This window comes from Pyxicephalus adspersus, chromosome W, assembly GCF_032062135.1.
Source record: "Pyxicephalus adspersus chromosome W, UCB_Pads_2.0, whole genome shotgun sequence".
NCBI classification, from domain to species: domain Eukaryota; kingdom Metazoa; phylum Chordata; class Amphibia; order Anura; family Pyxicephalidae; genus Pyxicephalus; species Pyxicephalus adspersus.
The window spans coordinates 10,722,230-10,732,594 of NC_092870.1; the positions used below are offsets into that span (position 1 = coordinate 10,722,230).

Genomic DNA, 10,365 nt, shown 5'->3' on the forward strand with positions numbered 1-10,365 from the left:
GGGTGGACCTTACATGGTATTTTTACAACCCTTATCATATGAGTACATCATATTTTTTTTGAATGGCTGGCTGTATGCAGTCCGAAAAGGTGTGATTTTTGTACCTTTTTTATTTTTGGTAGGCAACATAAAAATATATTCTCATTTTGTGATAACAGACTAAAGATTTCTTAAAGGCTTTATTATTTTTGTTTAGTAACCAACTTTTATCCACTGCCTTACGTGTACCCTTCAAGAGAGAATAAGGGCTTAAACCAGGGCACAACAGGATAAAATACACCTCATGTATCTTATCTTTCTGACTCATATTAATATGCTCTGTAAGCATGTGCTAGTTCAACTAAAGATAATATACTTTGTATTTTTAAATTTTGCTTTATCGGTAAGGCATGATTTTTATTTATTAAGGTGTGAATTACATTCTAGGAGAAGGTATTACATTAAAAAGTTTGTTCAATTTCAAGATGTATTGGGGTGGCCTTTTCTTTCAGAGTCTCCCATTTCATTCGTAGTGGCCATCTCTGATGTCTGTCAGAATTTTGTATTACAAATGAGATAGAAGCAAAATTTAGGAGGTCACATATTATCATAACATCTTGTATGAGGGCGACAGTTCTCTCTCGGCTTTTTACCATATGTTACTTCCAGCTATGGTGTAACTGGGCTTCACTGATTAAAGTGTATCCTTTCTACTCTCGGAGAGCTTTAATAAATTAGGCCCATTAAGTATCTTACCAAAATAAAACTAATGTTGCTTGGGAGGCCTGCTATTTTACTTCCAAGTCTATGTAGAATTCTGGGAAAAATGGTGAAGTGATACAAGAGGAGGAAATTGGACATTTAAATCTGTTGTGTTCTTAAAAATAATATAATATGAAAAAAATATAAAGACAAACATGTTGCTGAACACTACTATAAACAAAGTATTAGAAGGTAACTGCTTCTTCTGAATTTTACAGCAGAATTTAAAAAAGTGCATTACATGCTTGGTTGCATAGAAGCATTCTTTTATATCCAAAAACATTTCAGAATATCATACATGGCTACAATCTGAAATGGAATGGTGATTATGAAATGTAACACTGTCCTTGGCCAAGACTGCTGAATGAGAACCATAAAAACAACCACCGGTAATTTAATAGATATTGTATTTTGAAAAATGTATGTTTCTTTTTTTCCCCCTTGTAAACTAGCAAAATAAACCTTGCCAAGGTGTTTGGCTGGGTGATCAAAAACAAGATATACATGATTAAACTTTTTATTAGTTGCATCCATTTCATGTCCATAATTTTAATTGTAATGCTATATGCTCACTAATTGGAATATGCAAAGATATCAATTTTGCAAAGTGCTGTAAGCCCTAATTTTGAAACTTTTCAAGAATATTCTTTTAAAACAGCAAGAAACACAGAAAAGTACACTGGTACGAAATGCTAAAGGCTCATCAGCATTCACAGAGTAAATGAATACTAAAGAGGAGATTTGCATGAATTCAATTTTAAGAAAGGGGGTGAGGGAGAAGACAGACTTTTAGTAGGCAAAAGTATTCAATAAAAGAGGAGTTTTTAATAAATGTTCAAGTTTAGCCCTATTAGTGACATAGGCCTACATAGACTAATTATATTCAATCGAGTGGAATGATTACATATATATCAGATAAAATACAGCGTTTACATAGTTACACAGTAGGTTAGGTTAAGTCCATCAAGTTCAACCGCTAGGGAAATAAACATATCCCAGATATAAAACCCTATGGACATAGTTGGTCCAGAGAAAGGCAAAAAAAACCCTGGTACAATTTGCTTCAACAGGGAAAAAAAAAATTCCATCCTGACTCCATGAGGCAATCGGATGTTGCCTGGATACCCAGTTATATTCTGTGCTTCTAGAAAAGCATCCAGCTTTTTCCTAAAGCAATCTATAGTAGTTGATGAAACTACTTCCTGAGGGAGCTGATTCCACATTTTCACAGACCTTACAGTGAAGAATCCCTTCCTTATCCGGAGCTTAGTTTCCTACAGACGCAAAGAGTGCCCTCTTGTTCTTTGGAATGATCTCAAAGTGAATAATGGGGAAGAGAGTTCTCTATATGGACCATTTATATATTTATACAGGGTGATCATATCCCCCCTTAAACGTCTCTTCTGGGAGAATAGATTTAGTTCAGCTAATCTCTCCTCATAGCTGAGCTCCTCCATTCCTTTTATTAGTTTAGTTACCCTTCTCTTCACTCTCTCCAATTCCACAATGTCCTTTTTGTGAACTGGTGCCCAAAACTGGACTGCATATTCCAGATGTGTTCTGACCAATGCTTTGTACAGGGGCAGGATAATGTCTCCATCTCTGCAGTCTATTCCTCTTTTAATACAAGAAAGTACTTTGCTAGCTTTAGATATTGCAGCTTTGCATTGCAAGCTGTTATTAAGTCTATGATCTACCAGAACCCCCAGATCCTTTTCCATTTCTGACTCCCCCAAATGTATTTCCCTCTAGACAGTATGAAGCATGCATGTTGTTAGCTCCTAAGTGCATAACTTTACATTTATCTATATTAAATGTCATTTGCCACTTGGTTGCCCAATCAAACAGTACATCCAGGTCTGCTTGTAGATTATAGACATCCTGTATGGACTTAATTCCATTACAGTCTTGCACGGATATAAGGTATACCTATATAGGTGTCTTAAATACCTGACGCATTTCGCCCTGAGGCTTCTTCAGAGGATAATTGGGATCAAAATACTATAAATAATGGTGATAACAAAAAAAAAAAGAAAATACAATACAATCATTAGCATCATACAAATATACCAATAGTTAATATATGTATAGGAGAATATTTTAACTTACATGAAGTGATCATGATGACTGGAGTAGAGAAGAGGAGGAAAAAAAATACATGTAGAAATATCTATATCGGGGTATCTCAGTGGTGTTGACTAAGAATCTCTAAAGATAATGATATAAATCAAAATTAGTTATATTTGACCAACTTAGGGGTATAAAATTTAATAGTGTAGAAAAGAAAATGTGTACAGCAACGTTGTAAGGCTATAGAAGAGAGCGTATTACCGTATGGCGATCAAGTTGTAGGGTATACACTGTTGTTCATAAGTAGTTTTAACATGTTCAAGGATTATTATACAGTGGAGAGGGGTGTTACTGATTGGAGAATACAAAAGCTGTGTATTATATAAAGAAGTTATATATAAAAAAAATTGTATATAGTATGACGGTTTAAAGCAAATAGTATACTTACTAATGCGAAACATGTAAGGGGGGAGAGAATAAGAGTCCGTGGTTGGTTTGAAAGTATGACAGTGTCTGGAAAAATCTAAAAATATCATATATCAATATCATTAAGGTATCCTATATATTTATGCTTGAACAGAATTCAAGGTTTTTATAAGCATACCTTTTATTGTGGATTAGAAAGTGCTTAACAGGAATATATGGCATGTTGATAAGTAGGAGGTTGTAGGCGTCCACAGTTCTTGATAAACTGAAAAAAAATAGTTGTGTTTCAGTATAAATATGAAGTAAATAAATTGGCATATTATAGAAAAGGTAAATAGTTGAACTTACATTACCAAGTGGTGAGTGGCAAATATTGCAGATTTCACTATATTGATGTGTGAGGGCTATCCACGTGTGGCTGATGGGAAAGAATATATTTTTTCTATAGGTATACTCATTTAGTGTTACAGTATTTAATAACTGAGGATGAGGTTGGAACTTACATGATCTTCGTTGGTGTATAGTGGGTATTAAAGCCTCCACACTGCACAATGAGAAGAGAAAGAAATAGTGTGATATCTCTTTAATTGGATTCATTAGCGCTGTAAAGTATGTATGTGTGATGGTGGCAGTATCAGGGCAACATATCACTTGCCTTGATCATTGGTCTGTATAGTGTAAGAGCGAAATGTCAGCAGCCAGTTTCAAAAGGACTGGTGCTGCTGACATCTTGCCCTTAAATAGGTTAACTCGTATAGACTGTGTACATAGATCATGCGTGCATAATGGAAGATGGAAGCAAGGGAACTTCCGCCCTTACTAGTTATCTGACCGCGCGTGCGCTGTGTCTTGTAAGGGCAGAGGGGGATAGACAAGATCCTCTCCGCCCTTATATGTAAATGGAAATATTGATATACCTCCAGGGGGTTTATGTGCGCACACCCCCCTCAACGGAAAACCTTCACTTGCAAGAGGCAAGAGCCCTCATAGTTTGCAAGTCCTGGGCTGATGGTAACTATACCAATCCCATATGGGGGGGGGGGAAGGTTGTATTGAGCTAAATGCCTGATGCAGGCATCGCTCAAACCTGTACACCCATAGCGAAAATAAGCACCCATGGGTGCTCCCGTCCCTCGTATGGCGGAAATCCCCGAAGAACACGGGCACGCACCTCCCGGGGGGAGGGAAAGAATTAAAAATTATAGATTGGAGAAAAGTTATATTAGTTTAGAGAATGCTGATTAAGGGGATTTAAATAAGAAATCCTAGTTCCAGGTAAAGAGGGATTAATATTGACCTATAACATAAAATCCTGATAGTAAACTAATGGCTTCATACAAAGTCTAGGGATACACTGACATATATGAATCCCCAGTATCTTGAATTGAATACAGGGTAAGAAAAAAAACAATGATTCAGTCATGATGATTGATAAAGAGGTTAACAACAAAGCATACCAGATATATTAAAACAACTCGATTCATTTCATTAATAATGGCAGCAGTGATTACAAGGTCCACAAATTTATATATAAGCAGGATCGCTTATATATAAAATGTTTACTATAATTATATTATATCAAGTCATAATAAAGCCAATATCCACAATAATGCATAGATACTAGTTCAAATGTTTATTCTTAACAATAACGAAGATCAAGGAATCTGAATAAATATATGTGTGACAGGGATCAAATGTGTATTAGTTGTTGCAATTAAAGTGTATATGTAACTGGAATCATATGTGTATTAGTTATTGTAATTAAAGTATATCAAGTCATAACAAGGCTACTAGCCACAAGAATCATTACAGGGTGTATTATATCTGAAAGTTAACCATTCACAGATTAGAAAATCTTTCAAGTGGCAATATTGTCATCTTAATACAACAATATTCCAAGTTTGTAATCCAGATATGTACAGACAATGTTTACGGTATATGTTACAAGGTTGCTATTTAAAATGCAATTTAAAAGTTGCGATACATGAAAATGTCTGCAATATTACCCCCTACCTGCCTGATTGCTCAGGATTTCTGGCAAAAAAGCTATCCTGTGCATGCCCAAAATCTGCTTTGGTTGCCAGGATTCACGAAATTGCTGGCTTCCTTTGCGCATACTGGGAATGAATGAACTCCCAAACACCTGCGCTGGAGTTAGGTCATCCCAGTCTGACCAATCAAAATGGCTAAAGATAGCAAGGAGGAAGTAAAGGAAGAACATGACAGGCACCCTGCAAGGGAACAAGGACAGGTGTGTAACATAGGAGTTAATTCCGCCTTAAGAATGCATACTGCAAGTAAGTCTTTGAGGTTCATGATTTTTTCCGTGTTTTATATACTGTTATTAAAATTGGTAATAGGGTCTCTTTAAATATCGTAATGTTTCATTTGTACTTTTTATAGGAATTTTAAGGAATCTAGTAAATGGAACTTACTATAATAAAGACATTGTGAAACATGTTAGTGCTTTTATGCTAGGAGTGTTTACTTAGTCTTACCTACATAGTGTAGATTTCTTTTATTTTCTCAGGATACAATGGATGTGCCTTGGCTCCAAAGGGTGACAGCTGAATAGCTGGTGGAACCAGGGTGAAGCACAGACTTGTGAGGCAAAATTAGATGGAGTGAAGCTCAAAGTAGTCCGTGAGGCAAAATTAGAAGGACTGAATGTCAAAGTAGTCCACCGGGAGCATCATCTGAGAACTGGCCGAAGGTCAGGGCAAACAAAATCAAAATCCATTAGTATTGCTTAGATCCTTTCCAGCCTGTGGTCAGCAAACAGCCTCCCATCCTCTCCTGTCTCTGAGGTCTTCATAAAAGGAAAACAATGACTCAACATATGCTTACCAATTCTAGTCCACTCTAACCTCAAATTTCTGTCAACATTGCTCTTTTATAAAATGTTACTTACGGTAGTTGTCTTGATAACTGCATGCTGCAGTCTCTTATTCAGTATGTGATACTCCTGTTGTAACCACTGAAAAGGCAATTGTCTTGATTGGCTATGGCAATTAAAGGTGCACTGGGATATAGCTCTGTGTTGCATCACTGTGCCCAGTGTCCCCCTTCACTTTTACTTTCTCCTCCTCCAATGACACCAATGTGTATTCCAGTTTTTGTGTGTGCTCCTGTGACCTTCATGTACCTGTGTACTACTTGCTGCTTCCCCACTTACTGACTTCCGCTTCACTATGCCTCTTTTGCTGCCTACACGGACACATGCCTTGTCTCCAAGCTGAAGATTACCTTCTCTAATGTACCGGAGGGCTGCAACCCAAGATCGGTCATTAACCCTTTTCAGGGTGCACTGGTAAACACCAGCAGCTCCATGGACTCTCTGTGAAGGATATATTGTAGTGCTGCAGAGATTGTTTATTTTGAAGATATCTAATGTGGACAGATGATCAATTTTTATTAAAGAGTTTAGGCAATTTAAGGACAGAAAAGTTTGAATTATAGGAAGACAAAAATAACAGGTCATTTGCAGTACACAGTAAGCTTGTGTATGGCTATCATCAAGTACAGAATTAAAATAAGTTAATTTTAACTTTACTGGCAAAAGTAAAAAATGTATTTGATATATATTTCCAAAATTGCATTAAAGTTTACTTCTGATAGTACATTTATAACTACTACACAACATTTTGTAGGTTTTTTTTTTAATATATAGTGTAATTTAATTTTCAGCCATCTGGTTTAAAAAAAAAAATAAAAATGCAAGTGTTGTCCCTTTTTGCTAAACTCTTTCCATGCATACAAAGACCAGAAGTGGATTACATTTATCAACCATAGATCTGATTTGAAAATAGATACCAATAGGTACAGTAATAGGTTATTCTGATGGTTATATCTGTTAAAGTGTGCCTAAACTCAGAATTTTCACTTTACATAAAAGGGTAGGGTTTGTGTTTTTTTAAGTGCAGGACGGCACCCTTAATTCTCGATCGCCTAGGCAATCAAGAATGAATGTGAGTGCATAACCTCCCGGGATACCTACGTCACACAGCCCAAGAGACTCGGGGTGCTCCATGTTCCTCTGCATGCCTGAGCATCAGAAGGAACCCTTTCATCACTAGAGAAAAAATTCCCGATCTCACACGTGCGACGCAGGACCCGATGGAAGAAACCTCCAGGATGGATAGACTGATCTGCTGGGTAGAAGGTAAGTGTGTATTTACTGTTTTGGGTTTACTGAAGGGATAACTGTATCTCCACTAAGGTCACCTACCACTTAGACACAGTAAGACTATAAAAGTGACATTGTGAAGTGGCATACGGTATATTTCAAACATGAAGCACATTGAAGACATCATAAGAATATTCTACAGGTGTTTTCAAAGGAAAATAAAATGATATATATCTTGTGTGTGTGTGTGTGTGTATATGATGTGTTACCTTCAAGGAAAAATGCAATTTGAATGTTCAGTTTTTTCATACATCTGCACTGGTATGGTCTAAAGCACTGACCTTCTATAATACAATACCTGTCAAATGTGTTTAGTGTATTTTTCAAAGGGAGACCAATATGTTATAGAAGTACTGTATCAAGGTCAATATCAAGTAATACATTGGAAATTGTTCTTTATGAAGGCAAGTGGTAAATGCATTACAATAATTTAGGTATCTTATGCAAAAAAGCAACTTTTTATTTAATACAATAAGCAGTAATAATATTTAATATTACTGCTTATTGTAATGAAGAATGGTTGTCTTTTTTGACTTAAAACCTTCTAGACTCAGATGTAAATTTAAAAAAAAAAATTTAAATCCCCCAAATATCACCTACTGCAAAACATTATAAAAAATTCCTTTTTTCAGAAAAATGTTTTTTTATTATTTCACCAAACCATACTTGTGGATTTATAGAGGTTTTCTTCACCAGGTATTACCACACAATAAAAATGACATCTATAAGCCTAATGATTTGTAGGAGAGCCCATTTCTGAAATATCTTACAATTAGTCCCAGAATACCACATAACTTGTGAAAAAAGTCAACTAGCATGCGTTTCTGCAGTGTATAATATTCTTGTCAGGTATCTCAGTCTGTGGACCTTGTTCCATGACAATGCATATTTTTAATGGAATTATGGCAGGTTGGTAAGTATGGTATATGTCTAGTAAATGGCTGAATGTATGCTACAAAGTGTGCCTACATTATTACTGTATCGTTACCACTGCCACAAGAGCATACAACTTGGTTTTGGAGCTTTATATAAAAACTGGGCAATGAGACAACCAGAAGGGAGAAGAGAATTTGAGTTTTGTTTGCTGGATTCAGATTTTCCTGGAAAGTATGTGGCCATAGTTTTGCAAACATTTTCATGAAAATTAATTTCTTAATTTTGCCATCCCTATCGAAAGATATCCCTATCAAAGAAATGTTTTAGGACCTATTTATTAGGATTTGGAAACCTTATAACATTGCCATACTGTAATGAACTATATTAGGAACATATTCCTAATAAGTTGGTATGTATCATTTAAAGTGTCCAACTCCAGCTCATATTGAGCATATACCAATAAATCATTTTTACAAAGGATAAAAGATTTTTGGACTAATTCATTTTTTTAACGTATATACCACTTTATAAAAACTTCACATTATTTACACAAGGTAAAGCAGGTAGCAAGTAATAGGTGTGTTATATATGCCCCAAAAGACTAATTAGCATGCCCTGTCTCTCCCCTGCTTCCTCTCTCCCACTTGGTTTTTGCTATTCAATTCAAAATGGCAAATAGAATTCACTTTGGGCTTTACCTTCCCTAATGAAATTCTTCTACTTAACTTAGCAAATTAATTTTCCCTTTTTTTGCTTCAAAAAAACATATTTATTATAAGTATATTCATATAATTATATTTTTCTTATTATTAGAATAGTTATATAGTTAATTTGTCATTTTTAATATAATTTTTGAGGCTCCAGTTCACTCAGACTGAGGCTCCAGTTCACTCAGAGGTAAATGCCTAAATTACCGGTGTCAAGGATCGTCATCCCCTACCAACCTCCTCCCATGGCACGACCCTGTGGCAGTCGGGATATACATAAATTTGTTGCCAAATATGCGATCCACAGCTCTAGCGTCGGGTAAACAGAAGGACAAGAGCCGCATGCCGCAATCTAAGATGGCAGACGGCCCTTCCACACTTACCTTACCAGAGGTTGAGCTGATGAATCTCCCCCATGATCATGCCAAAATAGCGGAGGCTGTTGCAGTCCTTTTGAAACCTACTATTCAGAAGGTTCTCGACACAGCTTTGGCCAAAGGGATGAAATCACTGAAGCAGGAGATTAAAAGCCAAACTACTAGACTTACTACTGCTGAAACCATATTCTCCACTAATGCGGATGATTTGCTGCAATCCAGATCCCAACTGGCGACCATGGAAACCCAGATGCGTGTGCTATCGGATTTATCGTAAAATACCTAGACTATGCAGACCATTCCAAAATTCTCTCAGCTTTTCGATCTCAACGTAATCTCGCCTTTGAAGGGGTACGTCTCCTTATCTTTGCCGACTACTCTGCCGAGGTGGCTCATAAATACAAGCTTTTTCAGCAGGTTTGCACCGTGCTTGTTAAAGGCAGGATTCGTTTTACCCTAGCATATCCGTCCACTTTACATCTAAATGATTTTCAAGGCAATAATCATACTTAAGCATACTACAGCAGCAGAAGAAGCAGAGGAATTCCTTAAAGGATGTCCTGACAGCTTGGATACTACTGTAGATAGCAATATATTGACTCCACTGAGCTCCCATCCATCCCTTCCAAGAGGCAGCAGCGCCCCACCTGAGAGACTTCAATCTTTACAATCACCAAAATCTTATCGTGATGCAGTAATCAAAAATTCCATGGATGCAAAAAAAGAGAAATCATAACAACCCCTAGAAGTAATCCGGAGTGTGACTCAGGGTGGATTTTGGGTGCTAAAAGTAATCCCGAGTCACACTTGGGGTAGCTTTAACCTGAAAAAAAAACCCACTTACCTTGCTCTGTCGCTGTCCCCCGGTGTCCTGCTGTTCCCCGCAGGTCCTGGGCACACGCCTGTCTTCTTCTAGCTCCAACCGCGAACTGCAGAGACGCGAGATCTGCGGGGTTTCCCGGTGATGTCGGTGCGGCGGGAG

General features: G+C 36.9%; 1 protein-coding gene across 1 annotated transcript in view; it reads left to right on the forward strand.

Moving 5' to 3' along the window:
* LOC140342800 (forkhead box protein O4-like) overlaps positions 1-10,347 on the forward strand; it is a 16,602-nt gene extending 6,255 nt beyond the window's left edge. The window contains exon 4 of the transcript XR_011923157.1: positions 5,768-10,347. The gene's annotated coding sequence lies outside the window, so the exon portion shown is untranslated. The remainder of the gene's footprint in view (positions 1-5,767) is intronic.
* Positions 10,348-10,365: the final 18 nt, after the last annotated feature.